Below are 27,363 nucleotides of genomic sequence, written 5' to 3'. Positions count from 1 at the left end.
GATTCTTTCTTGTTTTTCATTATCATGGAGAAATCAGCTAAACCCTCTATCCCCAGCGTGTGTGTCGAGGGTAGTGGGTAGAAATGTAATTCATTTAGATCTTGGTCGGCGTGGACCCACCACTTCCCTCTGTACATCTTGTAGGGAGGCATGTGTTGTGTTCACGCCGGCGATCCTGTAGTGGTGTTGTTCGTGGTCTTCCGGGCAGTGGGGCAAGTTGAAGGGAGAGGCGTTACCGTCGTGGCCACCACCAAGGGAGTCGATCCTAAATCGCTGACGACTCCATTGAGGTGGCGAATGTGTGGGGCTTGTTTCTCCTCGGCGGGCACACTGCTTGCTCCCTACTCCCTAGGGTGGGCTTTCCCCCTCCCCTTCCTCTTACGTTTCATCGTTTGTGGAAGAGCGCGAAGAAGTTGGACACTCGCGACATCCTCTCCTGGGGTCTCTTCCGTTCGGAGGAGTTTTTCCTCCGGGCGAGTGGAGGCTTCGTGTATTGACCCCTTTTGCTTCAGGTTCCGGGCTGGATAGCCAGACAAGCTCATCCTGGCTACACCTGGGCCTACCTGGCTCGTCACTGGAGGGATTGGCTCCCCTGCCCCCCCCTCCAGTCACAACCCACTCACCAACGACAGTCACCACTACATCTGTCACCTATTTGGGGTTGCCCCGAATGCGGTGTCAGTTGCATCGCATCCTCAGACACCCAAGTGTCGGCGTCACCTCTGGTGCAACACGCTCGCATTCGCTGCCTCGGCATCCTGGCTCCATTCACGCGTGCTGGCCCCGCCTACATGGTGACGTCATCTTATCCTTATGTGACTGTTGCTGACCCTGCCCTGTCTTTGAATGCTGTTCCTCGTCTGACCTTCCAGCCCGGCCCTTCGTCTGCTTTGCGTATTCCCGCCGACCTGCTTGCCCGACTTGAATCTTCCGCGAGGATGGGGCGCGCCTCTGTCCGGCCCGCCCACTTTGTTCCTGGCGACAAAGAAAAGCTCTCTCTACCCAGGCAAATGCTGGCGAGCTCCGTTGCCGGGATGTGCGCCTGCCGCAGCCTCCTGCTGTTCCTGAGTCTGCGGCCTCGCTTTCCTGGCTTGGGGACCTGACGGCGTTCCTGAAGCAGATGGTGAAGAAGAAGAAGGAGAGGTCAGGGAAGGTGTCGTCGTCTTCATCTTCATCTTTGTCATCATCGTCGTCTTCATCTGCTGCTTCGTCCGCTTCTCCTTCGAGGCCTGGCCGAGGAAGAAGATCTGCCTCTCCCCTGAGAAATCTGCTTTTGAGACTTCTAAAGGTCTGCCTCCTTCCACAGGGAAGGCAGTGGGATCTCTCATCGGCTCTTCCCGATCCTCGGATCAGGGAACCGCTGCCTGGCTTGCACTCCCGGGCCAGGGGCACCGGGAAACCAGGCGTGCAGACCAGGTCGACACTCCCCGCTCGCCTAAGAAACTTCCTGCATCTAAGGCCAGTGAATCCAAGTATGAACCGTTCACGAGAAGTTAACTCTCGGTACGGGTCACAAGGAGACCAACTACCCCAGTCTGATACGGGAGAAACTTCTTGCCGTACAGACCAGGGCGTGGGGCGAGAGAAAGAGCCGGAGTATGCAGGTGCTCCGTCTCTTCCTGCTGGCACTCCTTCAGGTGCCAAGTCAGGTTCCCGGGACAGTGCTTCAGCCCTGCGGGGCCGAACACAAGGAGAGGTAGGGAAGAAGTCCCCTACTCAGTCTTCGAGGACTCGGCCACCGAAGAAGTCGTAAGGCGCGTCCAGAGGACAGCGCAGCTCGTGCCAGCCAGCACGCCCGCGTCGGCTCCTCCAGTCCCGACCATCGCGTGGCCGGCCTGGCTCGGGAGGTGGTACGCGACTCGGCTCTCTGACCGCTCCGGCTCTCCTCCTCGGAGATCGGCTTCACCTGGGCTGAAGCAGTCTCCTGCGACCCGGGAGATCGTCATCACGCAGGTTGGTGACCGCTCTCAGCCCGCTGCTTCTGCTGGTTCTGCCAGTAAAGGCTTCCTCGCCTGTCCCCTCCGCCCCTTTGGTTTCTTCCAAGGGGCGCGAGTCGGAGAGGAGGAGCTGTGGGGAGTGTTCTCCTCAGAGTTCAACTGCGTGGGGATATGCACCTGGCTCGGTCCTTGGCTCGACCAGGTCCCATGCCTGCGTAGTTCAAGAAGGTCCTCGGGGGTCTGCCGAGGTTCTCCCTCTTCCTGGGGAAGTAGTTCGGGAGGACTGCACTCTGGAAGGACAGGGTCCTCTGCCCCCGAGATCGCGGACACCGAAATGAGGACTTTGCAGGAGTTGTATCAGCGCTGATTAGGTCAGCACAATGACCTCGGGGAAGGAACCCGCGGCCTCTTCTGTGTGGATTGTCCGTGCGTGCCTGCGAATCGCTTTTGAGGACAGAAGGAACCCAGGTCTTACGGTAGAACTGCACGCGTGGTCACGCTTACCCGAGGTACTTCGATCAGGAACGATCTTGTGTCTGGGCAAGACAGTTCATAGTTCGAGCGCTCCGGACTAGCTTCTTCCCCTCCTGCCTCGTCAGAAGCATTTCCTGCGGCTCCAGCGGAAGAAATTGCTAAACCAAACAGGTTGACCGGACCTGACTCGTTTGGATCCGGGTCTGTCGTTACAACAATTGACTGCAGAGAACATATCCTCTCTCAGCAAGCTGCAACCCTGGAAGCCACACATGCAAGTAACTTCAAGCAGTCTCTAATCGATCTGTGGTCATTCCACAGTATCGAAGGTAGCTACTTCCTCAGCGTCGTGCCTGGGGAGGACTTCGAGCTTTGGGAGACTGTGCCAGTCTGAGGGTAGGGCTGTTTCCTACCTAAGCCCGCAGACTGCAAACCTGGCAAAACCACCAAACCTTGTGCTAAAGCGGAGGAATGCGTTCTCTCTCGCTTTGCCAGGTCTGTAGGTCCCGAGTCAGCTATCGCCCTTCAGAATGGACCATTGCTGGGTTCCTCCTCTCTCTTCCTTAGAGAGTTGGTGGACGCTGCGGTGGACAAGCGCCGTACTGATGACAGCGACCGGCTTGTTCACCGGGCAGTGGCCAAGACCTCTGGGTCTTCTCATCCCACTGCAGCCAGGTCTTTGGGCCAGGCTGGCACTTCCTGGCCTAAGAAGTCCCAGTCTTGAAGGGGTTCGAAGCTACCAATCTTCTTCTTCCTCGAGAGGAGGTGCTCCCGCCCACTTCAGCCCCCTTCCATGCCGGTAAAGGGCAAAGGAGTAGAAAGAAGAAGGGAAGCATGGCGCGTTCCCCCCAAAAGCTGCGAAGGTGGGGGTGCCTGTGAGACATTGGGCAACATGGCAGCGACACGGGCGAGACCTGGATAGTGGATGTCCTCCGGGAGGATATCTACTACCGCGCCGAGGAGTCTCGGCCTCCTCACCTACTCTCGGTCCATCTCAAACATATCTCCCAGGTTGCGTCCGGGCATCGCACTACAGCAAGAAGTGCAAGCCATGCTGAGCAAGGTGCAGTAGAAGTCGTGTCGGACCAGTCTCCGAGCTTTACAGCCGCGCATCTTTCTCATGAAAGCCTCGAGATAAGAGACCAGTCATAGACCTCTCTCCAGCGCTTGAACGTTTTAGTTCGCCAGACTTCGGTTCATGTTTTGCTCAAGCGCAAACTGTGATGGCCTCCATCAGGGAGAACGACTTCATGCTTACGGTGGACTTGAGGGATGCGTATTTCCAGATACCCATATCCATCCATCACCCATATCCATCCATCCGTCCTCGCGCAAGTACCTCCGCTTTGTCCTCGGGGAGTCAGTCTTCCAATTCAGGGCACTTTGCTTCGGGCTCTCGACCGCTCCCTAGGTGTTCACGAGAGTGTTCTCTCTCGTGTCAGCTGAGCGCACCGTCTGAGATCGTCTACTGAAGGGTATCTCAACAACTGGCTAGTCTTGGGGAGCTCGCTGCGGTTGCTACAGGACGGGATGGCTCCTCTCGAGTTTGCTGGGATCTAGGGATCGTGGTAAATCTGGAGAAGTCTGATCTCATCCCCAAGCAGAGGATAAAGTACCTGGGCACGCTGGTAGATAGGGTAGCAGCAGGAGTCTTTCCCTCAGTCTCTTGTATCAGTAGGTTCAGGGAGGTAGCACAGTTGTTCCTGTCTCGAAGGGAGCAGCCAGCTCGACAATGGCAAGTCGTCATCAGTCACCTGTCGTCGTTGGAGAAGCTGGTCCCTCATGGGCGGCTTCACCATCACGGTCTCCAGTGAGACAAAAAGTATTGGTCCCAGTCCCAGACCCCAGTCCTTCCTCATTCCTCTTTCGGAGGTGAGAAAGGACCTTCAGTTTAGTGGTTGAACGACAGGAACCTCTTAATAGGAGTATCCTGCATACTTCCCCTCGGACATGCTTCTGTTCTCGGACGCGCTCGACCGAGGATAGAGGCGCCACACCTGGTTTCTGAGCTAATTTGATGGTTGCAGATGATGAGGCCAGTTTCGTTTGAATGCTTCGGTGTTTTCAGCTGATGGGGATGTGCTGTCATGATTTTATCACAAAGACGTGTTGCTTTTACACGGCGTTCATGTATTTTTGTCAGAAACTCGCTGTCTTGGTTTATGGACTAAATGCACCATTGCCTCGATGCACCAACACTAGTCCGTTATCTGGTCCTAATGCACCACTTCCTAATTAAAGTGCATCTTTCCTTACGGCCCCAATGCACCAACTTGATTCTCTTAACACTTGCTCTTTGGGCCACCATATAGGTAACTATATATCTTCACTTTGCAGGATTATTTTCTTTGATAAATCAAATCATTTAAAAATTCTGAATAAAAATAGAACATTACAAAACCAACAAGACACTTCAAGGCTTCTGCCAGAAAAATCCATGGCCTATAGACTAAGCTGTGGTACATAAAATGAAATAAATATTGATATCAAATATGATGAAAAGGATGAATGATATAAAAGCTTTAGTAAAGAAATGAGACTCCATTCTTTAAATTACCTAATAACTAAAAACTTTGAGGTTTAACCATTTTCTAGTAAGAATGACAAATTTTGATGATATCTGAATCAACTAGATAGCAAGCGCATTTTTATGCAGCGTGGTGCATTCAGACTATTTACAAAATGGTGCATTCAGACTAAGTGGTTAGTTCATTTAGATCAGGCTGGTAGTGCACTCGGTCTAGGCTAATGGTGCATTCGGTCTGGTGCATTCAGGCAATGGTGCATTTCGTCCAGTTTCCGCTACCTTTTTTGTCTATAAGAGTCATATCAGTGTAAGATTTCAGTTTGCTGAAAGCATCATTATGTTCTTTCATCTTTAAGGATGGTGATATATTTTTATCTGTTTTGCTCTCACGTCTAGAAGATATTTGTGCTAACATCGTTTCGTCTTTGAGAACTTTGCAGCATGTTTGATGGATGGTCATTTCAGCATTGTCTAAGGCATTCTTTTATTCCTCTTGTCAAAAATTGCCATTTATTCCCCTTGAATAAAATTTCCTAGTTTTTCTTGAATACTTATTTTGATGTGTTTCCCAGTTTTTATGAAAATACGTTGATATGATTGTTTTTTGCGCCACAGAAGAAGTTTTTTTTATTATATTAACTATAACAGTGAGTTGGTATAAATTAGTAGATTGATATTCAAAGTAATAAAACACCCTTTTTGCAAATTTTATCCATCTCTATAAAATTAGATGACGTATGATTACAGTGGTGTCAAACTACTTCTTGTGGAGAATATATATGTTGTTTTCTTATTGTAAGGGCACATGCCAGTGGTTTAAGCTTGCCTTCTTCGAAACCCCTTTTTTATCAATTAAAGTGCTTAGTGTTTGTTTTTAGTTGATGTTTGTTACGTAACCCTGTAATTTTTAGATGTGACAACTGTGCTATGCAATGTACTCTTCGAGTTTTCTTTTGACATGAAGCCCTGCCTGTTTAGCAGCAAACTCCAGGAAGGCAAGTAATAGAAGAAGTTCTGTAAAATCCAGCCCCATCACCTCGTGAGCTATCGTCGCCATTGCAGTAATTTCTTCATAAGAATATTCTGAAATGCCTCTTTTTGGCCATTTATTCTATCGAAGTAACGTAACGTTTTGTTAATTTTGCAGTAATGTGTTAATGTTTTCTTGCTTCTTAATGTAACTTGGATGATTGTTGTGTTCTTTAAATATTTTAGTTAAACTTTTAAATGCGCAGAACCCGTGTGGCATCACCCAAAAAGAATGGAAATATAGTTGATTGTTTCTTAACTGCACTTTTATTGATAAAAATGCAATGTTTCTTGACTTCTCTGGTCGTATTTTGTTTAGTAAACTCCTCAGCACAAAACAAAAGCAAGGGAGGTTGAATGAAATCGTACCGAATTCTCAAATATGTCACCTCTGGTAGGACTTCGTTGACGAACAAAGTCAAAGAAGGTGTGCTTGATCGTGATGAGGGAATGTTCATTATCAGACCTTTCTGTAGCTTTCTGAGCGTTCGTTGTTGATGTGAAATTGCTATAACACTGAGAATGATATCAAATTCTTTCACTCCAGCCCACAAATGTTCATTAAATGGTTCCACATTGGGGTCTTTCGTCATTTGCATAACCTCCCCCATACATAGAATTAATCGCATGCAACCAATGTTTCTTCATAATAGATTTGAAGGATATCATGTCCTGAATAAAATGGTATATTATATGTGTTGATCAGATGAAAATTGTACAAGTGATGGTCATTTGAACATCCCCTATGAACCAAGTTTTTACCGAGTTACGACATCTATATAAGAATTTGTTCTAACGTCCTGAAATACGTAATGTACCGAAAATGAAGCGTAATATACATAAAATAAAATATGACATACATTTAAAACATAATATACTAGAAATAAAACACAAAATGATAAATGATAGACGTATTTTAAATAATAGGATGAAGTTAGGTACTTAGTACTGGATATCATACTCTTAAAACTAATATACTTAATTTTACTCTAAATGAAATTAAAATGCTTTCAAAGTGCTGGTCCCCAGCCAAAAACCCATAAAATGACACATTGCACAAACCTGAATGATATATTAAAAGGGCATAAATACCCAGAGACTCTCGTGTATTTAATATATATATACACTTCTGCAGGGTACCGTAACCTGAAGGAGTGATATTAAATACACGTAAGGCGATGATATTGTGTTCGAATGTATTCAAATTGACTTCGAAATTGTACCAAATTACTTATTTATAAGTAAGGCACGATATCATACACACATACACATAAAAATTTTTAAAAATTAATTTAATTGAAATTATTTAATTTTTGGTTACTATAGATGTCCGGGGACTATAATGATATAAAAATTAAGAGTGGGAAATGTTGGTGAATGCATTCGAACAGTTGTCGTCTTGGTTGGATAGAGGGAGGGAGGGATCGGATCATCGGGATTCTGTCAGTCTGTTTTTATCAATGTTGAAGTATAGACGTATTTACGTGTTCCTCTTCGCGCGCCGGATTTACCCCCAGATTTCACGGAACAAAGACAACGAGTAAATCAACCTTTCTACAAGTCGACGCGAAGCCCCTCGTGTCCCTCGTAAGTCGGCAACGGCACAGATATGGGCTTCAGAACCGAAACAAAGATGTGGGTTCCACCCAGGACCTCGGCCACCAGTCTCCAATGGCGTCGTTACAAGCGATCGGTGAGTCTCCTTATATCGTTATTTCGTCTTTATGTAATTATGAGAGTCATTGTAAATGCCATTTTAATTGTTGTCATTATCACCGTCGGCTTTTTATTTAGATAATTATTTGAGTTTGAGGAGAAAATCATCGTAAAATAAAAAATTCTTCTCCTGGGAGGCGTGTCCCAGTAAACAAAACGGTTGCCAGTTTGTGTTTTTGTTTGGATGTTTATTAGAGAGAGAGAGAGAGAGAGAGAGAGAGAGAGAGAGAGAGAGAGAGAGAGAGAGAGCCATCTTACATCCCCTATGATATTGGGAGAGAGAGAGAGAGAGAGAGCCATCTTACATCCCCTATGATATTGGGAGAGAGAGAGAGAGAGAGCCATCTTACATCCCCTATGATAATGAAGGACCCCCCCCAGATATTGGGAGAGAGAGGAGAACCCTATGATTTGGGAGAGAGAGAGAGGGTTGGGGCCATCTTACGGTATTTTGGGAGAGAGAGGAGAGCCAGGTGGAGCCATCTTACATCCCCTATGATATTAGCCTGGAGAGATTTATGAGCCATCTTACATCCCCTATGATATGCAGAGAGATAGAGCCATCTTACATGTATGATATAGAGAGAGAGCCATATACATGTGATATTATATAGCCATACATCCCCTATGATATTGGGAGAGAGAGAGAGAGAGCCATATACATGTATATGATATTGGGAGATGCATTTATGTATGGGAGAGTACACATCTGGTCCAGGCTATATTAGGAGAGAGAGAGAGGTGCCTGTCTTACCACTATGATTTGGGAGAGAGAGGACCCCATCCCCCAAAACCTGAAGGTTATGCAAAGCTAAGCTGCCTTTGCTAAGCTGAGGTTAGGCTATGGTAGGCTGCCCTTGGTTGTGTGATGCTCAACCTTGGTAGACTGGCTTTTTGGTCAAGTTTGCTTTTAAAACTATAATGTCATTTGGATTTGAAGGATCCTTTAGGGTAAAAATGGTAAAATTGAAAAATACTGTACTGCCTTTAAGTGTTCTGGTCATTGAAATTCAGCTGAGTCCTCTGCATACCAGGAGGTTTGAGAACTTGTTGATGACATGGTAAATAACATTATAACACTTCATCAGCACTTAGAACTGCAGCAGCCCATGATACTATGTAGTAGGGAAAAGTGTCAGACTCTTCCATGGTTATATGGGGGGACAGTAACCGTACATGCTCATTTATTAGGCTGTGTGAATTTAATGTCAAATAGGCTGTAATAAAAATATTATTACAGCATTTATTATTTAATTAGCTCAAAAAGCAGGCGTGTAGTTGACTGTAATCTGACAGGCACATGCTTTTTAAACATTTGAGTTATAAAGATTTTCCTGATTGAAAAGAATGTCACTTGCTCTGCAGAAATGTGATCCTGTTTCTGCATACCAGGAGGTTTGAGAATGTGTTGATTACATGATAACACTTCATCAACATTGAGGTGCAGCAGAGGCTGGCCCTGTTACTGCTGGTCTGTCAGACTCAACCTTGGTTATATGGACACAGTCACTGCTCATTTATTTGATTTAATCAAGGTTGTAATGAAAAGCAATGGCAACATTCATTAGTTCCTGCTGTCACTGCTGCTGTCATATCTCTGAGAATCTCTGCATAGCAATATCGCCATGGCCACTACTGTCCAATCTCTCCCATAACTCTCATCCCATAACTCTTCTCATGCACACAGAAACTCACTTCCTTTGGACCCAATTCAATCATTTGTTGGCATTCCTCATCCCCACTTTCATTTGCCAGACTTCGTCTTTCCTCAAAGTCATCTGCACACTCGTATCTCTTCTTTTCCACAACTTATTTGCAGTTTACCCCACTCAGACACTGTAAGTGTAACATATACTGGCCTCTCGCACTCTGCTGGATACACTGTGAGTGTCTCCACTCCATAATGCACGCACACACAATCACACCATATAAGCAACTCGCTACCAAAAGCACTTCTTGCATTGTGAATACACCAGGTTCACACACAGCTTGTACAGTAGCTCTTCAATGTACGCTTTAACTCTCCACATTCGGATCTTTTTGGGCTTCTTACACACTTCCGTCATCACTTCTGTTCTCAAGTCATCTACAGTTGCAGGAACTCTTATCTCCAAACCATCACTTCCAAGATCTCTCAGTCTGCTCAGAATGCTTTCCAACTCCTTCAACACAACCATTCCCCTTGGAAAATAATTGCGGTTGATGCTCTCTTCCTCACTATCTTCCTCACTCCCTGGTATTCTTGATATCATATCAGCTCTCACATTCCTTCCTCCTGGTACATACGCAATCACAAAATCAAACTCACTCAAATCCTCAGCGGCATTTGCTAATATACTGTCCACATTCTTCATGCAATGCAAATAAACTAACAGTCGATCTGTTTTTACATAAAACCTCAATGCAGCCGACTCTGTCAATCGTCAAATATTTCTGTTCTGTCTTTCTAAATGCCTTACTTACATACACAGTCACTCTGTCCCTTTCAGTACCATTCACAACCTGTTTCTGCATCAGACATCCTCCCATCGAATAACCACTTGAAGCACTTTTGCCTCTGGGCCATAATCAGTGTATGCCAACTCCACATCTTTAACTGTGTCTTCTTTCGATCTCTCGTATGCTTCTGTCATTCATTGATCCAACCTTAGCACAGTACTCTTTCTCTTTCCAGTCCACTCTGTTAATGATCGTGAATGGTCTTGGTTCTGGGAAACTCCCTTACCTTCCTCATAAACTTCTCGCCCTTTCTCACCCCCGAATCACTTACTACGTGACCCGAGAACTCTACTTCATTCTTAAACTGTTCACACTTAGCCAGTTTTACTTTCACACTTAATTCCTCAAGCTTTGCAGTACTGCGTTCACTATATCCACAAGCTCTTCAGCAGTCTTGCTCAAAATTACAATATCGTCAACGAACAGAATTACAGTACTTGCTTTTTTGGAAGCTCACTCAACACATTCTTATCACACTGAAAACATTGGAAAGCTGGGAGGGGGTGGGTATTAACTAATCCAACACTCAAATTTTTAAACTGATAATTCTCATAGTGTGTTGAAAAAGCCATCACAGTCAACTTTCCTTCTCAGCGATTAGTTTCTGATAATACCCCCTCACCAGATCCAACTTACTGAATACTTTCATTCCATTCATGCCATACCACAGTGTACACATTCCAACACTACACACATCAGAAAACAGTCTTTCTTGGTTGCTTCATTCAGCTTTCTGTGATCAATACGCATTCTCAAACTTCCATCAGACTTCTTCACAGGCACAGTTGGGCTCTTACACTCACTCTCACTTGGTTGAGTTCTACCAGCTCACTCCAACTCCTCACACTGCCCCTCTATCTCCTTCGTAACTGGTGGAGGAAAGTGACGAGGCCTCTGATAAATAGGGGTATATATCGTCCTTCACAATCACTCTGAAGTCAGGCAGTTTGGCCCCTCCAAAATCATTATCACTGCTACTGATCACACATCTCATCCACAGCATGTTGTATACTCAGGCCCTTGCCTGCTCTCACTTCCTCCACCAACTCCTCATATGTCCACTCGTGTCCTTCCGTTTTCCCCACCTTTTTGCTACAGGTGGTCATAAACCTTTCACCATCTGCATCCACAACAGTAGACTTCTTGTCTTATCCGATCACCAACGTACTGTGTATTTCTCCACCTTTTCTTTTTCTCATCTATATTCATCTGAACTCACCTGACATTAAACCTCTGGATTCTCCATATATCATGGCCATCGTGTACATGCAAGATTGTTTGTACTTTGTAATTGGCTTTATCCCCATTCAGCACAAACTTATATAGTGGACCCCACCTATTCAGGGTTCTGGATTTGTGGCTTTACCTGTTCGTGGATTTTCATATATGGAACTTACCAAGTAATTACATAGTTATACTTTCCACTTCAGCGGCAGTTAAAAATTTTGAAGTTTCGTGGTAGCGATTCGTTTGTGTATAGTGTAGGTAAATAACTACCCCACCCTCTATCAGGGAACAATAGGTAAAGCGTAACAGCGATCGTCACTAGTTTGTGCTGGCTTTACCATCAACATTGAATGGTTTGGTGGTTGATTTTGAGGTTTTTTCTTCACTTTTCCTGAGGATTTGGTGAAGTACCCATTATTTTGGTAGCTTTTCAGCTTAGCCTAGTGGTTTTTCTTGTGTATTTACGATGTCTGATTCCAGTTCATCAAGTATTAGGTGTTGTAGGGAGGGTTGCAAGACCCAAATGACCAAAGTAACCTATGATAGTCATACGATCTATGCAAGTTGCAGAGGACAAGAGTGTTCAATAGATCTCACTTGTGATGAATGTGTTGGATGGGATGAGATGAAATGGAAGGTTCTCAGGTCTCATTTGGGTAAGTGAGATAGAGAAAGGAAAAGGAAGGCGGCTGTTAGAGACAAAAGTAGAGCTCAGTTGGTAGAGCCTGTCACTAACATTTAACTCATTGACCGTAACATTCCTTCTTCTCTTGCCCTTGCTTTATCCACCAACTCTTATTCCTGGCTCCCGTGCTTCCGATCCCAGTACCGTAGCCAACCTCGAGAGTAAGTTCAATTGTAAATTTGATCTCGTAGTTAATACTGTATCTAAGTTGGGTGAATTGCTTGAAGCCCTTATGGACGAAGTGTAGAGTATTAAACAAGTGCCAGTGCCTGTGGAGGAGGTGCCTGTCCGTCCCAGAGGAAGGTCACTGTCACACTCCCCTGAACCTGGGAACAGACATAGCAGAGGTCCAAAGGAGGTTAGCACGGGTTTGCCCATGGGCGGTCGTCCCCTCATCCGACTCAGTGCTTCGTAATTCTGACAGACGTTGGAAATGCGTCAGTAAGCACCCACCAGTTATCGTCTGACTCCGATGGTGATTCTAGTGCTAATCAGAAGTGTTTTTGGTGCTTTCCAGGTGAATCTCGTCTCTTGAAAAGAAGTCGTGATAGAGACGCCTCTCCCTTTTCTCTGAAACGTGCTAGAGACCGTTCCGCTAGTCCGCACCTTGGTTGCAGTAGGTGGTGCAGCCCCATTCACCCTTCTTCCGAGCATTCACAGGCACATCTTCATCACTCGGCTCAAGCACTTTTCTAAGAAGCGCTCTTCTTCTTCCGGGCACCCACATAAGCATCCAGAGTGTTCGCCAGACTGCCTCCCAGTCATCGAGCACCTGTCTCGTACTCCGAAGCGCCCGCTTCACTCCCCTGAGTGCCTGCCTTACTCCCCCAAGCACCTGCCTCGAGCCAGCTTGGCTCCTACAAAGCGCTCGACGCCAACTGTCCACCCGACTTCCACTGAACGCACACCTATTTCGTTGTCTCCCACTCTCGTGTTTGAAGATCCTTCTTTCACGCATATCAAGAAGCAGTTGGAAGATGTATTGGGCCGTTTGCATAAGGCTCCCCCTTCACTTAAGCCTTCTCAAGACCTTACTTGTCTCTTGGTTCTTCAGAGGAGGAAGTAGTAGTACCACCAGACCCTCCTTCTATGGCTTATGCTTCCCTGATGAGATATTTTTTTTTGGCAACCTTCCCCCCTCACTTCCAACCAGCTGCTCCAGTGTCACCCACTTCCACGTTTCTTATGAGAAACCCAGCAGATTCTAGTTCACGCCTACCTCAGGTGGTTCTCTCTTCGTCTGCAAGAAAAGGCCTTAGAGAGGTAAAAGATTGGTTGTCCATTAGAGGGAACAAGAGAAGGCTGCTTTTGTCTATCCTCCTGCTAGATTGACAGCCAGGAGACATCTCTTTTAGTCGAGCGGAGAAGCTCCATCCTTGGGAGGTGCTGCCTCTTCCCAAGGTGACTTCTCAGGTTTGATAGACACGACTTGTCGCTCGGTGTTTCTTCTGCTAAAGTGTTCTTCGCATCTTCGGAGTTTGATCACCTTGTGAAGCACTTGTTTAAAGTACTGGGAGTCTTCAGCTTTCCGGACTGGTCGATAGGCGCTTTTGCCAAGGAAAATAGATCGAGACATTTTTGCGCGTGACTTGGCTGCGGATTGGCTGGGCATTTTATCCTGTGCGGATAAGGTGGTGAGGGATGGCTCCTCCGAAGTTGCAGGTCTTTTCGCCACGGGGGTTTTGAAGAAGAGCGAGTTGTGGTGCTCCTTCACCACAAGAGGAGTGACGTCTGTTCTGTTCAGCAGTCTGCGGTTTTTGTATTCTCCCTTGGATAAACAGTATTTGTTCCCTCAATCAGCAGTGAAGGAGATTGCCACCGATATGCAGAAAAACTCAACCCAAGACCTTCTTGCACAATCTTCAAAGACCCCAAGGACCTTTCTGCCTTTTCTGCCAAGTCTGTCTCCCCTCTGCAACAGCATCCCTTCCGTGGAGGCAGACCCAAGGTGCATTTCTCTGCTAAGTCCATCAAGAGGACTTCAGCTAAAACCTCTTCCAAAAAGTGACTCCTCTATCCTTCAAGTGCCTGTGGGAGCCAGACTCTCCCTCTTCTGGCAGGGGTGATGTGAGTCCAAGAGCCTTGGACAATCAAAGTTCTCAAAGAGGGTTACTTGATCCCGTTCTTAGAGTACCCTCCTCTCCTGAATTTGCTGATCGCATTGATGGCATGCTCGGAGGGCTCTGAGAAGTTTGTAGCTCTTTCGGAGGAAGTGTCTTCCCCCCAAGGAAGAAGAACATAGAGGTTGTGGAGGATCGGACTTCAAGAGGATTTTACAACCACTTGTTCGTGGTCCCCAAGTCAACGGGGGGAGATGGAGACCTGTCCTCGACGTCAGTGCTTTGAATTCCTTCATACAGAAGACGAAGTTTAAAATGGAACAAATCAGTCAGTTTTATCCTCCATCCAACAGGGCAACTGGATGATAACACTCAAGATGCAGGATGCGTATTTCCACATTCCAATACATCCGGAGTCCAGGAAATACCTGAGATTTGTCTTTTGTGGGCAACGTCTTCCAGTTTCAGGCCCTTTGTTTCGGTCTTTCCACTGCCCACAAGTATTCAAGTGAGTCCTGTCACCCATCGTGAGGTGGCTTAACCCCCTAGGTATCAACATAAGTCTATACTGAGATGACTGTCTCCTCTGCTCCCAGTCTCAGGAATAGTGCATGAAGGACCTGCAGACTACACTTCTTCTTGCAGAGGAACTTGGACTTTTAATAGATCAAGAGAAGTCCCAACTAGCCCCATCTCAGGAGATTCTCTATTTGGGGATGAGAATCAACTCTCTGAGTTTTTGGGCTTTTCCCTCCCCAAAGAAGATAGAGTCCTGCCCTCAGTCAGTACAGAACCTTCTTTTGCTTCCATTTTGCACAGCGTATCGTTGGATGAGTCTGTTGCCAACCCTCTCATCCATAGAACACTTTGTGAAGCTTGGAAGACTTTTTATGAGGCCCCTTCAGTTCTTTCTGCGGACAAGCTGGAACAGAAGACAGCAACCGGATACAGTGACGTTTCCAGTTACGAACGAGAAAAAGGAGGATCTCCTGTGGTGGACATCCAGGGAGAGACTTTCAGAGGGAAAGTCTCCACTTCTTCTGAGCCCCGACCTCTCCTTCTATGCAGATGCCTCAGACCAGGAGTGGGGAGCTCTTCTGGACACTCGGGAAGCTTCCGGCATTTGGTCTCTGGTTCAAAGGAAGCTGGATATAAATGTCAGGGAGTTATCTGCCATTCACCTCGGCCTGAAGCATTTTGTGAAAGCAGTAGCAAGCACAACCGTGGTGGTATATCCCAACAACACCACGGCTCTCTCCTATGTCAAGAATCAGGGCGGAACACACTCGTTCTCCCTTTGTCAGACAGTGAAGGAGTTGCTAATTTGGGCAGACCAGAATCAGGTCAGACTTATCACCATATAGAGGGATGAAGAAATTTGTTTTTATTTAGCATTTCCCAACGTTTTGTGTGAGAGAGAGAGAGAGAGAGTGTAATTGTCGTTGTGAGTGGTTCGGTTGTTGGAGTTGGTTTTACGGCTGTCTCTCTGTCTGTCGGTCTGTCGGGAGTTTTTCGTTTTTTGGGGAGGTCTTGGGCAGTTGAGGTCCAACCTTGAAAGTGAACGGGAGTTCGTCTGTTTTTTTGGGACCACATTAATGGTTCATGTGTCTCTTCTTTTTTTTGTTGGTTCGTTGTTGGTGGAGGGTCGGTTTAAGTTTTTTTGTTTCGTGGGTGTGTGCTGTGATTGGCGACCGTGGACCTTATCCATCTCCAGCAACCGAAGATCAGGGTGAGTGTTGCGTGTTGTGTTGTTTGTGGGTGTGAATACCGCCACATAATATTTGGCGCCCAACGTGGGGCAGCTGGAATTGCAGCTGCAATTGAGGTTGGTGGCTGGTAGTGTGACTGAAGAGAAGGATGGAAGAGGAACTGGTAAGGTTGAGAGAGGAGAATACGTGGTTGAGGGGTGAGAATGAGAGATTGAGGAGTCAGTTGGAGGAGGTGGAGGGAATACTAAGAAGTGCAAAAGAAGAAATGAAAGGGGAGATGAAAGAGTCAGAAGAGAGAATGGAAGAGAGGATGGAAGAGAGGATGGATAAAAAGTTGGAGGGAATGATGAAAGGTGTGGAAGAAATGGTGAAAGGTATGTTCAAGGGTGTTTTTGGAGAAGGGGCTGTTGGAGGCAGGTTCTCTGGAACGTGTGAAGGGGCAAGAGAGAAAGAAAAGGAGGAAGAAGTGAATGGAAGCGTGAGTGATGAAAGTGATATGGGAATAGGAAGCAAGAAACGAGGGAATGAGAGGCAGGGTAAGGAAAAGGGAATGAAAAGCAAGGGAAGGAACAGAGGGAAAGTAAGGATAAGTCAGGGGAAGAAAAAGGGAAGAAGGGAAAGGGAAAGGAAACTGGTAAGAAGGGAAAGGAAGTGGGAAAAGCAGGAAAGAAGGGAGAGGGTGAAGGCAGTAGTGATAGTGAGGTGGATGGAGGTGAGTGGATAAAAGTGGATAAAAAGAGGGGAAGAAGAGTGTAATGAGTAAGATGAATGTAAGTGCAGAAGTGGACTCTTTGTATTCGGAAGAGGGTATGAAAGGACAGAGCAGAAAGTAGCGAAAGTGAGAGTGAAAGTGAGAAAGAAGTGAGAAAGGCTATGTATGTGAGGGAGGTACCCCGGTGTGAAAAGTATAATGAGTATGGAAGTAGGGATGTGCATGATTTCTTTAGGGAGTATGAAAGGTTTTGTCAGGATAAGTATGGGGAAAGTAAGAGAGTATGGGCACGAGAATTAGGAGAGTATTTGACTGGGTTTTTACTTGACATGTATAGGGTTATTATGAGTGTGGGAGATGTTGAGTATGACAAGGTGAAAGCTAGATTAGTTGAGCAAGCGAGGCGTATGAAAGCGAGTGTTAAGTATAAGAGGAAGAATGAATTTGATGAGGCAAGAATGAAAGCTGGGGAAACCTTGTCACTGTATGCTTGTCGGCTGGAGACGTTGGCAAGGAAGAAGTTTGGGGATGATGGGATAGATGAATGTAAGGAGTTAGTACGGAAGTTGTTAGGGACAGTGCCAGATGGAGTTAGAGAATTTGTGAACTTGAAGCGGAAGGAGAAGAAAAGATGGACGAATGAAAGGTTGACTTGGGAGAAATTTTGGAAATTGTAGAAGATTATGAGCTTGACAGGGTTATAAAAGAGAGCAGAAGTGTAAGTGTAAGGGCTGGGGTAGATGAGAGAGTACCAGAGTTCGGAAGCTTTAGGGATGCAGTGTTGAGGGGCCCAATGAGAATGGCCGATAGTGTAATAGATAGGAGTGTAAGAGCAAGTAATGTAGAGGTGCCAGTGAGGATGAATGATGGGTTTGTAAGGGAACAACGGGTTGGACGGGTTAGGGATAGTAGTGTACAAAGGGGAAGGTCGATGAGTGGAAGTCGAGCGAAGTGTTTTAGATGTGGAAAGGAAGGACATACAAAGAATGAGTGTAGATGGGCTTTAGGAGCGTGTTTCGGGTGTGGGCAACCGGGACATTTGGTAAGGGAGTGTATGAAAGATAGGGGGGTTAAATGCTACCGGTGCGGACAGGTGGGTCATGTTGCTAATGGTTGTAGGGGTACCCGAGTGAATGTAATATGTGGTAACTGTGGTAAGAATGGGCATTATGCGAGAATGTGTTCAGAACCGAGAGCGAAGTGTGACGAATGTGGAATGGAAGGGCATGTATCAAGTGTATGTAGACGAAAGAGGGTAACTGTGACAGCGAATTCGGGAAACTGAGTGTGAAGGGGGTTCAAATGGGTGGATCCTCCAGGATGCAAGCGGTGTGTGTGATGCATGTACGTGAGGGGTTGTTGCATGAGGGAGGTTTTGCTGGAAAGACTGACGAGTGCATGAGTGTGCAAGTGTGTTGTAAGGGAGTAAGATTGATTGCCTTAGTAGATACCGGGTGTAGTATGAATGTCATATTTAAGAATGGATGTGAGAAATTGAGGAATACGTGTGAGATTAGGAACTGTCAGGGGGAAGTAAGAGGGATTGGAAATTTAGGGGTAGCAGTAGTTGGAAGAGTGTGTGAACGGTTAGAAATTGGGGGTGTAGTGATGGATGAAAGTGATTTTTGTGTGATTGAGAGTACGAATGATAAATATGATATTTTGTTGGGATGTGAGTTTTGAAAAAATGGGATGGTGGTCCGTCCAAGTATGAATGTAATTAAATTACGTATGAAAGGGGATGTGCTTGGGGATTTGTATTTGGGGAAGGATGGTAGGGTTGAGCAAAAATTGTGGAAGAGAGTGCCTGCAATTGCGACAGAGAGGGTAAAAGTGCCACATGATATTGGAGAAGTTGTGAGTGTGAAAGTGGCATGGCCGGATAGCCTCGGGATAGCCAACAATGATAGGTGTGAGTATGTGGTTGAGGGAATAGACATAAATAAATTAGTCAGGGCAAATGTGTGTGTATATGATGGGGTTTTGAACATGGGAGATCCGAGGGTATATATAACGTCATTGCCGAGTGGCAGGAAGAAGTGAGTCCGAGGAATATGTGAGGGAGATTGCGTGGGAATATTATGTACGTTGGTGAATGTGGATGATGAGAGGTACGTGAAGGTACGGCAGGTGATGACAGGTGATTTGAAAGGAGCTAATGATTGGACGTATGAGGAGTTGAAGGAAAGAGTAAAGGTAGATGAAAATGTAAGTGATAACGTAAGAGAACGATTGAGGAGAATGTTGTGGGATAGGCGGGGGGCATTGAGTCGTGGAGACGAGGATTTTGGGGATCAAGCTTCCCGAATTTAAAATAGTTCTGGAAGACGACACCCCCATATATCAGCGTCCCCGACATTTTTCTCCGTCTATCAATCGTGAGATAGAGGAGCAGTGTGAGGAGCTTGAGAGGGTGGGAGTGATTGAAAGGAGTGCCAGCGCCTGAATAGCCCCATTGTACCGGCACGTAAGCCAGATGGAAGTTTGCGGATGTGTGTGGATTATCGGAAGGTGAATGAAGTAACTGTGAAAGAGCGATTTCCGATGAATGTGGTGTCTGATTGTGTATACAAGATGAATGGAATGAAAGTGTTTACAAAATTAGATCTGGTAGGGGCTATTACCAGATGCCTCTGGAGGAGGAGCAGGCATATTACGGCCTTTCTAGTGGTTCCTGCCACTACCAGTTCGAAGATTGAGTTTCGGACTGGCTAATGCGCCTGCTGCCTTCCAAAGGGCAATGAATGTGGTTCTGGCTGGGTTTGATCGCAAGAAGGTAACTGTTTTTATAGATGACATTTTGATTGAGAGTGAGACTGTAGAAGAGAATATGGAACTGCTAGAACGAGTGTTAGAAAGGTTGGAAGAAGTAGGAATAAAAGTAAAATTTGAAAAGTGTGCTTGGTTGGCTGGGAGGTGGAATTCCTAGGGCATATGGTGAGTGGAAGAGGTGTAAGGAAGAGTGATAAGTTCGTGAATAAGGTGAGGGAATTTCCACGTCCCGAACCGTGCGTGAGTTGAAAGGATTTTTGGGTTTAATTGAGTTTGGAAGGAAGTTTATAAAAGATTGTTCAGGGATCGGGAAACCACTTACTGAATGGACGGAAAGAGAAATTGTGTAAGATTGAAATGGGATGAGCGAATGATCAAGCGTTCGAGAGATTGAAAGAGGAGGCTGCAAGAGACGTGACGTTGGCTTTCCCGGACTATAGTGAGAATGCGAATAAACTAGAACTGTATACGGATGCAAGTAAATATAGTATGGGAGGATGCTTGGTACAAATGCAGAAGGCGAATGGGGAGAACAATTGAGGGTAATTGCGTATGTGAGCAAGGCGTTTGGAAAGGCAGAGTTGAAATATTCGGTGATTGAAAAGGAATTGGCTGCAATAAGGTTTTGTGTGAAAGCGTTGAAAGTATTTTTGTATGGGGTAGATTTTGTGATACGGACGGACCATCGACCGCTAGTATATATGGTTAAAAAGGAGAGTGTGAATGCTAGAATTGCGAGAACGATAGAGGATTTGAATGAGTTTAGTTTTAAGGTAGAGTATGTACAAGGTAGACAGAATATTGTTGCAGATGCTATGTCGCGTATGTGGACTGAACGAGATGATAGGGTTAGGAGCGACTGGGACCCGGACCAAGTACCTGTAGGATTTGTGGTAAAGCAACAGTATGTAGGGGAGAATCGAGTGTGGGAATGTCTGTTTGTGGGGTTGGGTAGTTTGGAAATAAACGGGTTGATTGACGGAGTACCTGCGAGCATGAACGAGTTGCGTGAAAAGGTGATGAATGAGATGCCGGAAGGAGGAGTGCGTGAGGAAGGAAGGGAATTAGATGAGGAGGAAAAGTTAGTGAAAGTGTTGTTGGTGGTGGCGGAAATGTTTAAAATTACAGTATGATTATTCTTTGGATGGAATAGGCCGGTAGAGTATAAAGGAAGGGTGAATGAAAGTGGTACGAATGTAATTTTAAATGTTCACTGTGGAAAGGATACTTGTAGCTGGCTGGTTAAGAAAGGTGATTGTGGGAAAAATGAGGGAATAAGGGGTAGGGTTGAGGATATCGTTGAAGATGAATGCGATGAGGATGGTTGTGAGGAAGCTAAGCAGGTGAATGTAGCCGTGAGAGCGTGTATGCATGAAGCTTAAAGGTAAATTAGTAACGAATGTAGTGGTGGATCAGAATAAATATTGTAGTTTGGTAGACACGGAGCACAAGTGTCGTTAGTGAGTAGTACAGTAGTTAGTGAATTGGAAAGGTGCGATTGGGATATAAAAAGAAAATCAACGAGTGTAAGGATACATGGTTTGGGACAAGGGAGTGTGTTAGTATGGGAGGAGGTACAATTAAAAATTCAGTTAGGGAATTTGAAATAATACATAATTTTGTAGTCATGGATGAGAATGATATGCCAACATGTTTTTTATTAGGAATTGATTTTATGAGAATGCATGATATAAGTGTGGATGTCGGGAGGGGAATTTTAGGAAAGGGCGGCAGGGAAATAACGAAGGTTAAAGGAGGGGATGTGTCTAAAACTAGTTTTGTAGGTATGGTAGATATTGCAAGGAGTGAAAATGATTTGTTGAGTGAAGAGGAAATTAAGCAGATGCAAAATCAGTGCATGAAAATAAATATGTTAAGAGAGTGTGTGTTAGGGGGTGTAAGAGTAGGAAGTTGGCCGTCTGAGTTAGAAGTGTATAAGCGAAGTGCTAAGAGATTTGTTGTATGTAAAGGTATAGTTTATTTTTTGCATCAGGAAGGGATATGGGATGGGGAAGTGTATGTGCCAGTATTTTCGGAAGACGCAGCTGTGGGTATGTGTTTATTGGTGCATAATAGGTTTGGGCATCTGGGGAAAAATAAATTATGGGAATGTATGAGAGAGAGATTGTATGTGCCTGGATTGAGTAAAATTTGTGCGGATGTAGCGACATGCGTGTGCGGACTGTCAGAAGGGTAAGTATCAAAGTGTGCATGCGAATCCACCTGTGTTGCGATTGCAGATGAAAGAGTTATTTGAGATGGTTGTGATTGATTGTGTGTCGTTGCCTGTGACTGCTAGAGGACATGTGGGAATGGTTGTAATGGTAGATCATTTGAGTAAGTTTGCATATGCAGTAGCGATTCGGAACAAAAAGAGTGAGACTGTAGCGAGAATGGTGGGTCAAGTGATGTTGCCAATGTGTGTGTGCAAGCCGACGCGAATGTTGAGTGACAATGGGCCTGAATTTGTTGGATGGGAGTTTGAGCAAATGTTGCGTGATTGGGGCATAGAACATGTGTGTACTACGCCGTATATGCCCAGTGCGAATGGATTGGCGGAACGAACGGTGAAAACGTTGACAGAGATATTACGTATGATGAGTGAATGTGATAATGATTGGGATGTAAACGTTGGGCGAGCGTTGTGGGTATACAACGCCACCGTGCATAAGGGTATTGGTATGTCTCCGTGTAAATATGTGTTAAATTTTGAAAAGATAGTGAGACCGAGATTGGGTCTATCTGATAATGATAGGGAGGTATGGAAGAAGGCACATGAAAGGTTTGAAAGTTACAAGGTGGGCGAGAAAGTGTTGAAAGAAGTAATCGAGAAAGGGCGGTTGAATGTAAATAAAGTGCGTGGAAAATTTGAGGGTCCGTATGAGGTGTTGGAAGTTGGTCCCAGTGGGCTTAGTTATGTTGTAGGGAAGTATGTGTAGATGGTAGTGTGAGAGAAATGCGAGCGCATCACAACCAATTGCGTAGATGGAAGGATGTACCGGAATATGTGAGAGAGAATGGGGTGTATAAATGGTTGAAATCGAATGTGGGTGAACCAAGTATGCATGAGAGCTTGTGTATGGAGGATCAGCAATTTGTTTTGATAGAGTATGGTAAAAAACGTAAGAAAGGGGGAAGAACGTAAGTAAACTGAATGGTCGTAAGTTGTGTGATAGGTGTGAGTGCCAAAGTGGAAATGAGTGATAAAGCGTGTAATACGGATGAATGGGATGGTATGGATAGAACGTATAGCATATGCGGGTTTGATATAACTGAGTTGACTGAACGTGTAGGGTTTAGTGAACGGTTGGAGGTGAGCGAAAGTGTAAGAGTAAGAGAGCGTAGCAGTGATAGACGAGTGATTGAAAGCATGAATGAATCGTTGCAAGAATTGGAAAGGTCAATGAGCGAATGGGATGGGTTAGTTGAAGAATTGGGGGAGGTATTTGGGAACGAGTTAGAGGGTATAGATGAGATTGTGGATGAAATTGAGAGTGGTAATAGTGAAGAAGATAGTGTGAATCTGAGAGAGAATGGAGGAGAAAATGTAAATCTGAATGTTGCTGGAAGAGAGAGCGAGTCTGAGAGAATGATTGCGTGCCCGCGAACGCGATCTAGAGGACCTGCTAGTGAGCATCCGTGGGTGTTGCGTAAGGCGATTTGAAAGGGGTGTGAAAGGTGTTGGTTGGGAAATGCTAAAAGGGGGGAGAAATATAGAGGGATGAAGAAATTTGTTTTTATTTAGCATTTCCCAACGTTTTGTGTGTGAGAGAGAGAGAGAGAGAGAGAGTGTAATTGTCGTTGTGAGTGGTTCGGTTGTTGGAGTTGGTTTTACGGCTGTCTCTCTGTCTGTCGGTCTGTCGGGAGTTTTTCGTTTTTTGGGGAGGTCTTGGGCAGTTGAGGTCCAACCTTGAAAGTGAACGGGAGTTCGTCTGTTTTTTTTGGGACCACATTAATGGTTCATGTGTCTCTTCTTTTTTTTGTTGGTTCGTTGTTGGTGGAGGGTCGGTTTAAGTTTTTTTGTTTCGTGGGTGTGTGCTGTGATTGGCGACCGTGGACCTTATCCATCTCCAGCAACCGAAGATCAGGGTGAGTGTTGCGTGTTGTGTTGTTTGTGGGTGTGAATACCGCCACAACCAAATTCATCCACGCAAAGGTGAATGTCTTGGCGGGCGGAGTAAGTTGATGGGGTCAGGTCCTTCCGACAGAGTGGACCCTGCACTCGAATGTCTGCGACAGCCTCTGGAAGTTGTGGGGCAGGCCTACAGTGGACCTGTTCGCCACATCGAAGAATTACCGTCTTCCTCTATTTTGTTCAGTCCCGGACCCTCAGGCATGCTGATAGACTGGTCAAACCTGGACCTCTACGCCTTTCTGCCATTCAACATGATGATGGGGGGTTCTCAACAAATGGAGGAGGCATAGAAACATATCGATGACCCTGATAGCACCCTTTGGCCTCGCGAATAATGGTTCCCAGACCTTCTCAAGCTTCTTATGGGCTTTCCAAGGTTACTGCCTCAAAGTCCACATCTTATCAAAAAGCCTCATCTTTGGAAGTTCCATCAAGGACTATCCACTCTAGCTCTGGCAGGCTTCAGACTGTCCGGAGACTCGTCAGAGCTAAGGGCTTTTCAAAGCAAGCTGCAGAAGCTATTTCTAGACGTGGACGCAACTCTACCAGCCGAGTCCACCAGGCCAAGTGGGCTATCTTCCGCAGGTGGTGCAACAGCACTAACATCTCTTCTGCTAAAACCACTGTAAGCCAAATGCAGTAGTGGACTTTTTTCTTTCTCAGGACTTCCAAAGGACTCTCTCCATCAACTGTTAAGGGCTACAGAGCTATGCTGGGATCAGTCTTCAAGCATAGAGGTGTAGACTTGGCCTCCAGTAAAGACCTAATGGATCTGATTAAGTCTTTTGAGACTTGTAAACAGGTGAGGGACAACTTGTCATGGAACCTGGATGTTTTTACTTAAATGGTTAACAGGTCCAGCCTTCAAACCATTTCGTACCACTTCATTAAAGAATTTAACTAAGAAGACTTTTTCTTGTTGCCTTGGCAACCACCAAAAGAGTAAGCAAATTGCAGGCTGTAGACAAGCTCATCGGTTTCTCGAAGGGAGATGCTGTGTGCACCTTTGTACTTGAATTTCTTTCTAAGAACGAGTCCCCGTCTAATCCCTGGCCACGCTTGTTCTCTATTAAAAACCTAATGAACATTCTAGGACTAGAGGAGGAAGGAAGGGTCCTTTGCCCGGGGGGGCCGCTGAGGTATTGTGTAGAGAGGACAAAGAGAATCAGAGGCCCTGCCAGTAACCTCTGGTGTTCTGACAAGAGGCCTCCAAAACTGTTGTCTAAGAATGCACTGTTATTTTTTCTTAGAAGTCTGATCATCGAGGTGCACTCTCAAATATAAGATGTCATACCTTCCATTAAGGTGAAAGCGCACGATATTAGAGAGCTGTTGCCGCTTCGTATGCCTTTAGGCATACAGTAGTATGTCGCTCTGGACTATCCTCCAGTCGACATACTAGAAATGCAATTCCATTTTTGCCTCACACTATCTTAAAGAAATTGAAATGACGTACGAAAAGAGCAGTACCTAGGTCCGTTATCGGTGGCTGACTCGGTATTGGGGGAGGAAGCGTAGGAAGCAGCCCTTCCTATCCGTAACTCCTCCTTGAAATTTTGGGTGCTGAGTTTTTTTGGGGGAACCTGGGGTTACTTATACCCAGAGTGCCCCCCAATCTGTGGTAGTGGTATGATGGGTTTTAATATAATTGTGTTCGTAACTATTTTTTATTGGCGTATTGTATTTTGGTACTGTGCCCAGAGTAAGGGCAGTTTTTCTGTTTTGCTTTATGGGTGTTCGGAAGTCTCCTTCACTCTAAGGCCCCATCTCCAAAGTAGGGGCTTATCACGCCCATTCCGCTGAGTCGCTACAGGTCGAGATGAGCACAGACCAAGGCGGTAATCGTCCACTGCAGCTCTCTTACCAGGTAAGGTTACAACAAGCATTTTGTCAATGCTAACAGATCTTTATGTTGCAAATTCATCCTCTTATCTGATTGTTTTCTGAGCAGAATATGCCCATTTATCCCACCTCCTATCAGTGTGGGATTCAGCTTTGTAATTAATTACTTGGTAAGTTACATATTTGAAAATGGTATTGTCATGATTACAATAAGTTTCATATATAATGTACTTAGCAAGTAATTACAAGATCAGAGCCCTCCTTCGTCCCGTCTGATGGACATTAAGCACAAAAGTAGTAACGATCGCTTTTACATTGTACCTATTGTTCCCCGATAGAGGGCGGGGTAGTTACCTACACTATAAACAAACGAATCACTACCACGAACTTCAAATTTTTAACTGCCGCACAAGTGGAAAGTATAGCTATGTAATTACTTGGAAAGTATATATGGAACTTAATTTTTTTATGAAAATACCATTTTTCTGGGGAATGTATATTCACGGAAAATTCGCCCATTCGTGGAATTTTTCGTAGAGAAATATTCACTAATTTCTGTATTTTTTTGTCATGATTGTGACTGAATGCATTTTTTGGGATAAAACTATTGAAGCACTCAGGTATGGGAGTTTTAGAGGGGATTCTTGGTGTTTGAACTATCGAAATACAGTAAACCCCCCATATTCGTGGTCTCACTATTCGCAGACGCACGTATTCGCGGATTTCTCTGTGGAACGTATCTACCCATTATATGTGGAAAATTCGGCCACTTGCCGTATTTTTCACCGAGAAATATTCACTCATTACTGTATTTTCATATTTTCATGACTAAAAGCACTTTTTGCGATAAAATATTAAAATACTTGGGTATAAGCATTTTTAGAGTTTTTTTTTTACGTTTGAACTATCAAAATAGGCAGTTCTAAGTGTTTTTAGAGGGGGTTTTAAGTATTCGCAGATTTTTAGCTATTTGTGGGGGGCAGGTGCAGTATGCATCCCCCGCAAATACATGGGTTTACTGTAGGCAGTTATAACTATTTTTAGAGGGTTGTCAAGCATTCGTGGATTTAAGCTTTTTGCTGAGGTTGGGATACACATCCCCTATGAATTCCGAGGGTTGACTGGACTTACCATTTGTGTTAACTCCCACGTACAGTTGCCATCCCAGTTCCTCATTGGGCGGGTGGGTTCCGTTCTCAGCTAGCACTCTGCTGGCCCCGCGTTTGAATCTGCGACCAGCCAATGAAGAATAAGAGGAATTTATCTCTGGTGATAGAAATTCATTTCTCGCTATAATGTGCTTCGGATTCCACAATGAGCTGTAGGTCCCATTGCTAGGTAACCAGTTGTTCTTAGCCACGTCAAATAAATCTAATCCTCAGTGGTCTGGTTCAACTAAGGTATACTTAACAGTTGCCATCTCACCTCCACACTGAATATCTTGCCTCCTTCCATTGGGATTTCCACATGCTAAACAGCATCCTGTACAGGCAGTCCCTGGCTTACGACGGGGGTTCCGTTCCGACGCTGCCTTGCAAGCCGAAAATTGTCGTAATCCTAAATATCGTCGAAAATCGTAAGAAAACCTTATTTAAGTCATTTGGGTGTCTTGTAAATGACATAACCTGCAATTTTATTGAGTTTTTTGTCAAAAAACATCAAAATTTTGACCATTCTGCCCTTTTTGGAACCGTATTTCTTCCGTCGGAAGAAAATAATTTTTGATGAATGCATCGTAAGCCGATCCCGTCATAACCTGGGGACTGCCTGCGTACACTTTTGCCCTCTTATCACTTTCACTCTCGCACAACCACCTCCATTTAGGTGCAGTTATGCTTCCCTCTAGCACTTCAGTCACCCTTCATTTCTGTCATATCCTCCCTTGGGTTTACCACTACAGTTGACCCCCAGGATTCACGGGGGACAGGGACCACAACCCCCCCTGAATAGCTAAAATCTGCAAAGACTTGAAACCCTTCTACAAACGCTTATAACTGCCTATTGTTCCGACACAATATACAAACCTGAGGTCCTTTACA

General features: G+C 45.2%; 1 long non-coding RNA gene across 1 annotated transcript in view; it reads left to right on the top strand.

Moving 5' to 3' along the window:
* Nucleotides 1-7,392: 7,392 nt before the first annotated feature.
* The window catches only part of LOC136835650 (uncharacterized), a 59,165-nt gene continuing 39,194 nt past the window's right edge, over nt 7,393-27,363 (top strand). Inside the window, exon 1 of the long non-coding RNA XR_010852226.1 lies at nt 7,393-7,660. This is a non-coding gene — a long non-coding RNA (uncharacterized lncRNA). The remainder of the gene's footprint in view (nt 7,661-27,363) is intronic.

The sequence above is a fragment of the Macrobrachium rosenbergii genome, chromosome 55, assembly GCF_040412425.1.
Source record: "Macrobrachium rosenbergii isolate ZJJX-2024 chromosome 55, ASM4041242v1, whole genome shotgun sequence".
In the NCBI taxonomy this organism is placed as follows: Eukaryota; Metazoa; Arthropoda; class Malacostraca; order Decapoda; family Palaemonidae; genus Macrobrachium; species Macrobrachium rosenbergii.
Note: the sequence above shows the minus strand (reverse complement) of the source record. Positions and strands in the feature narration are given on the sequence as shown.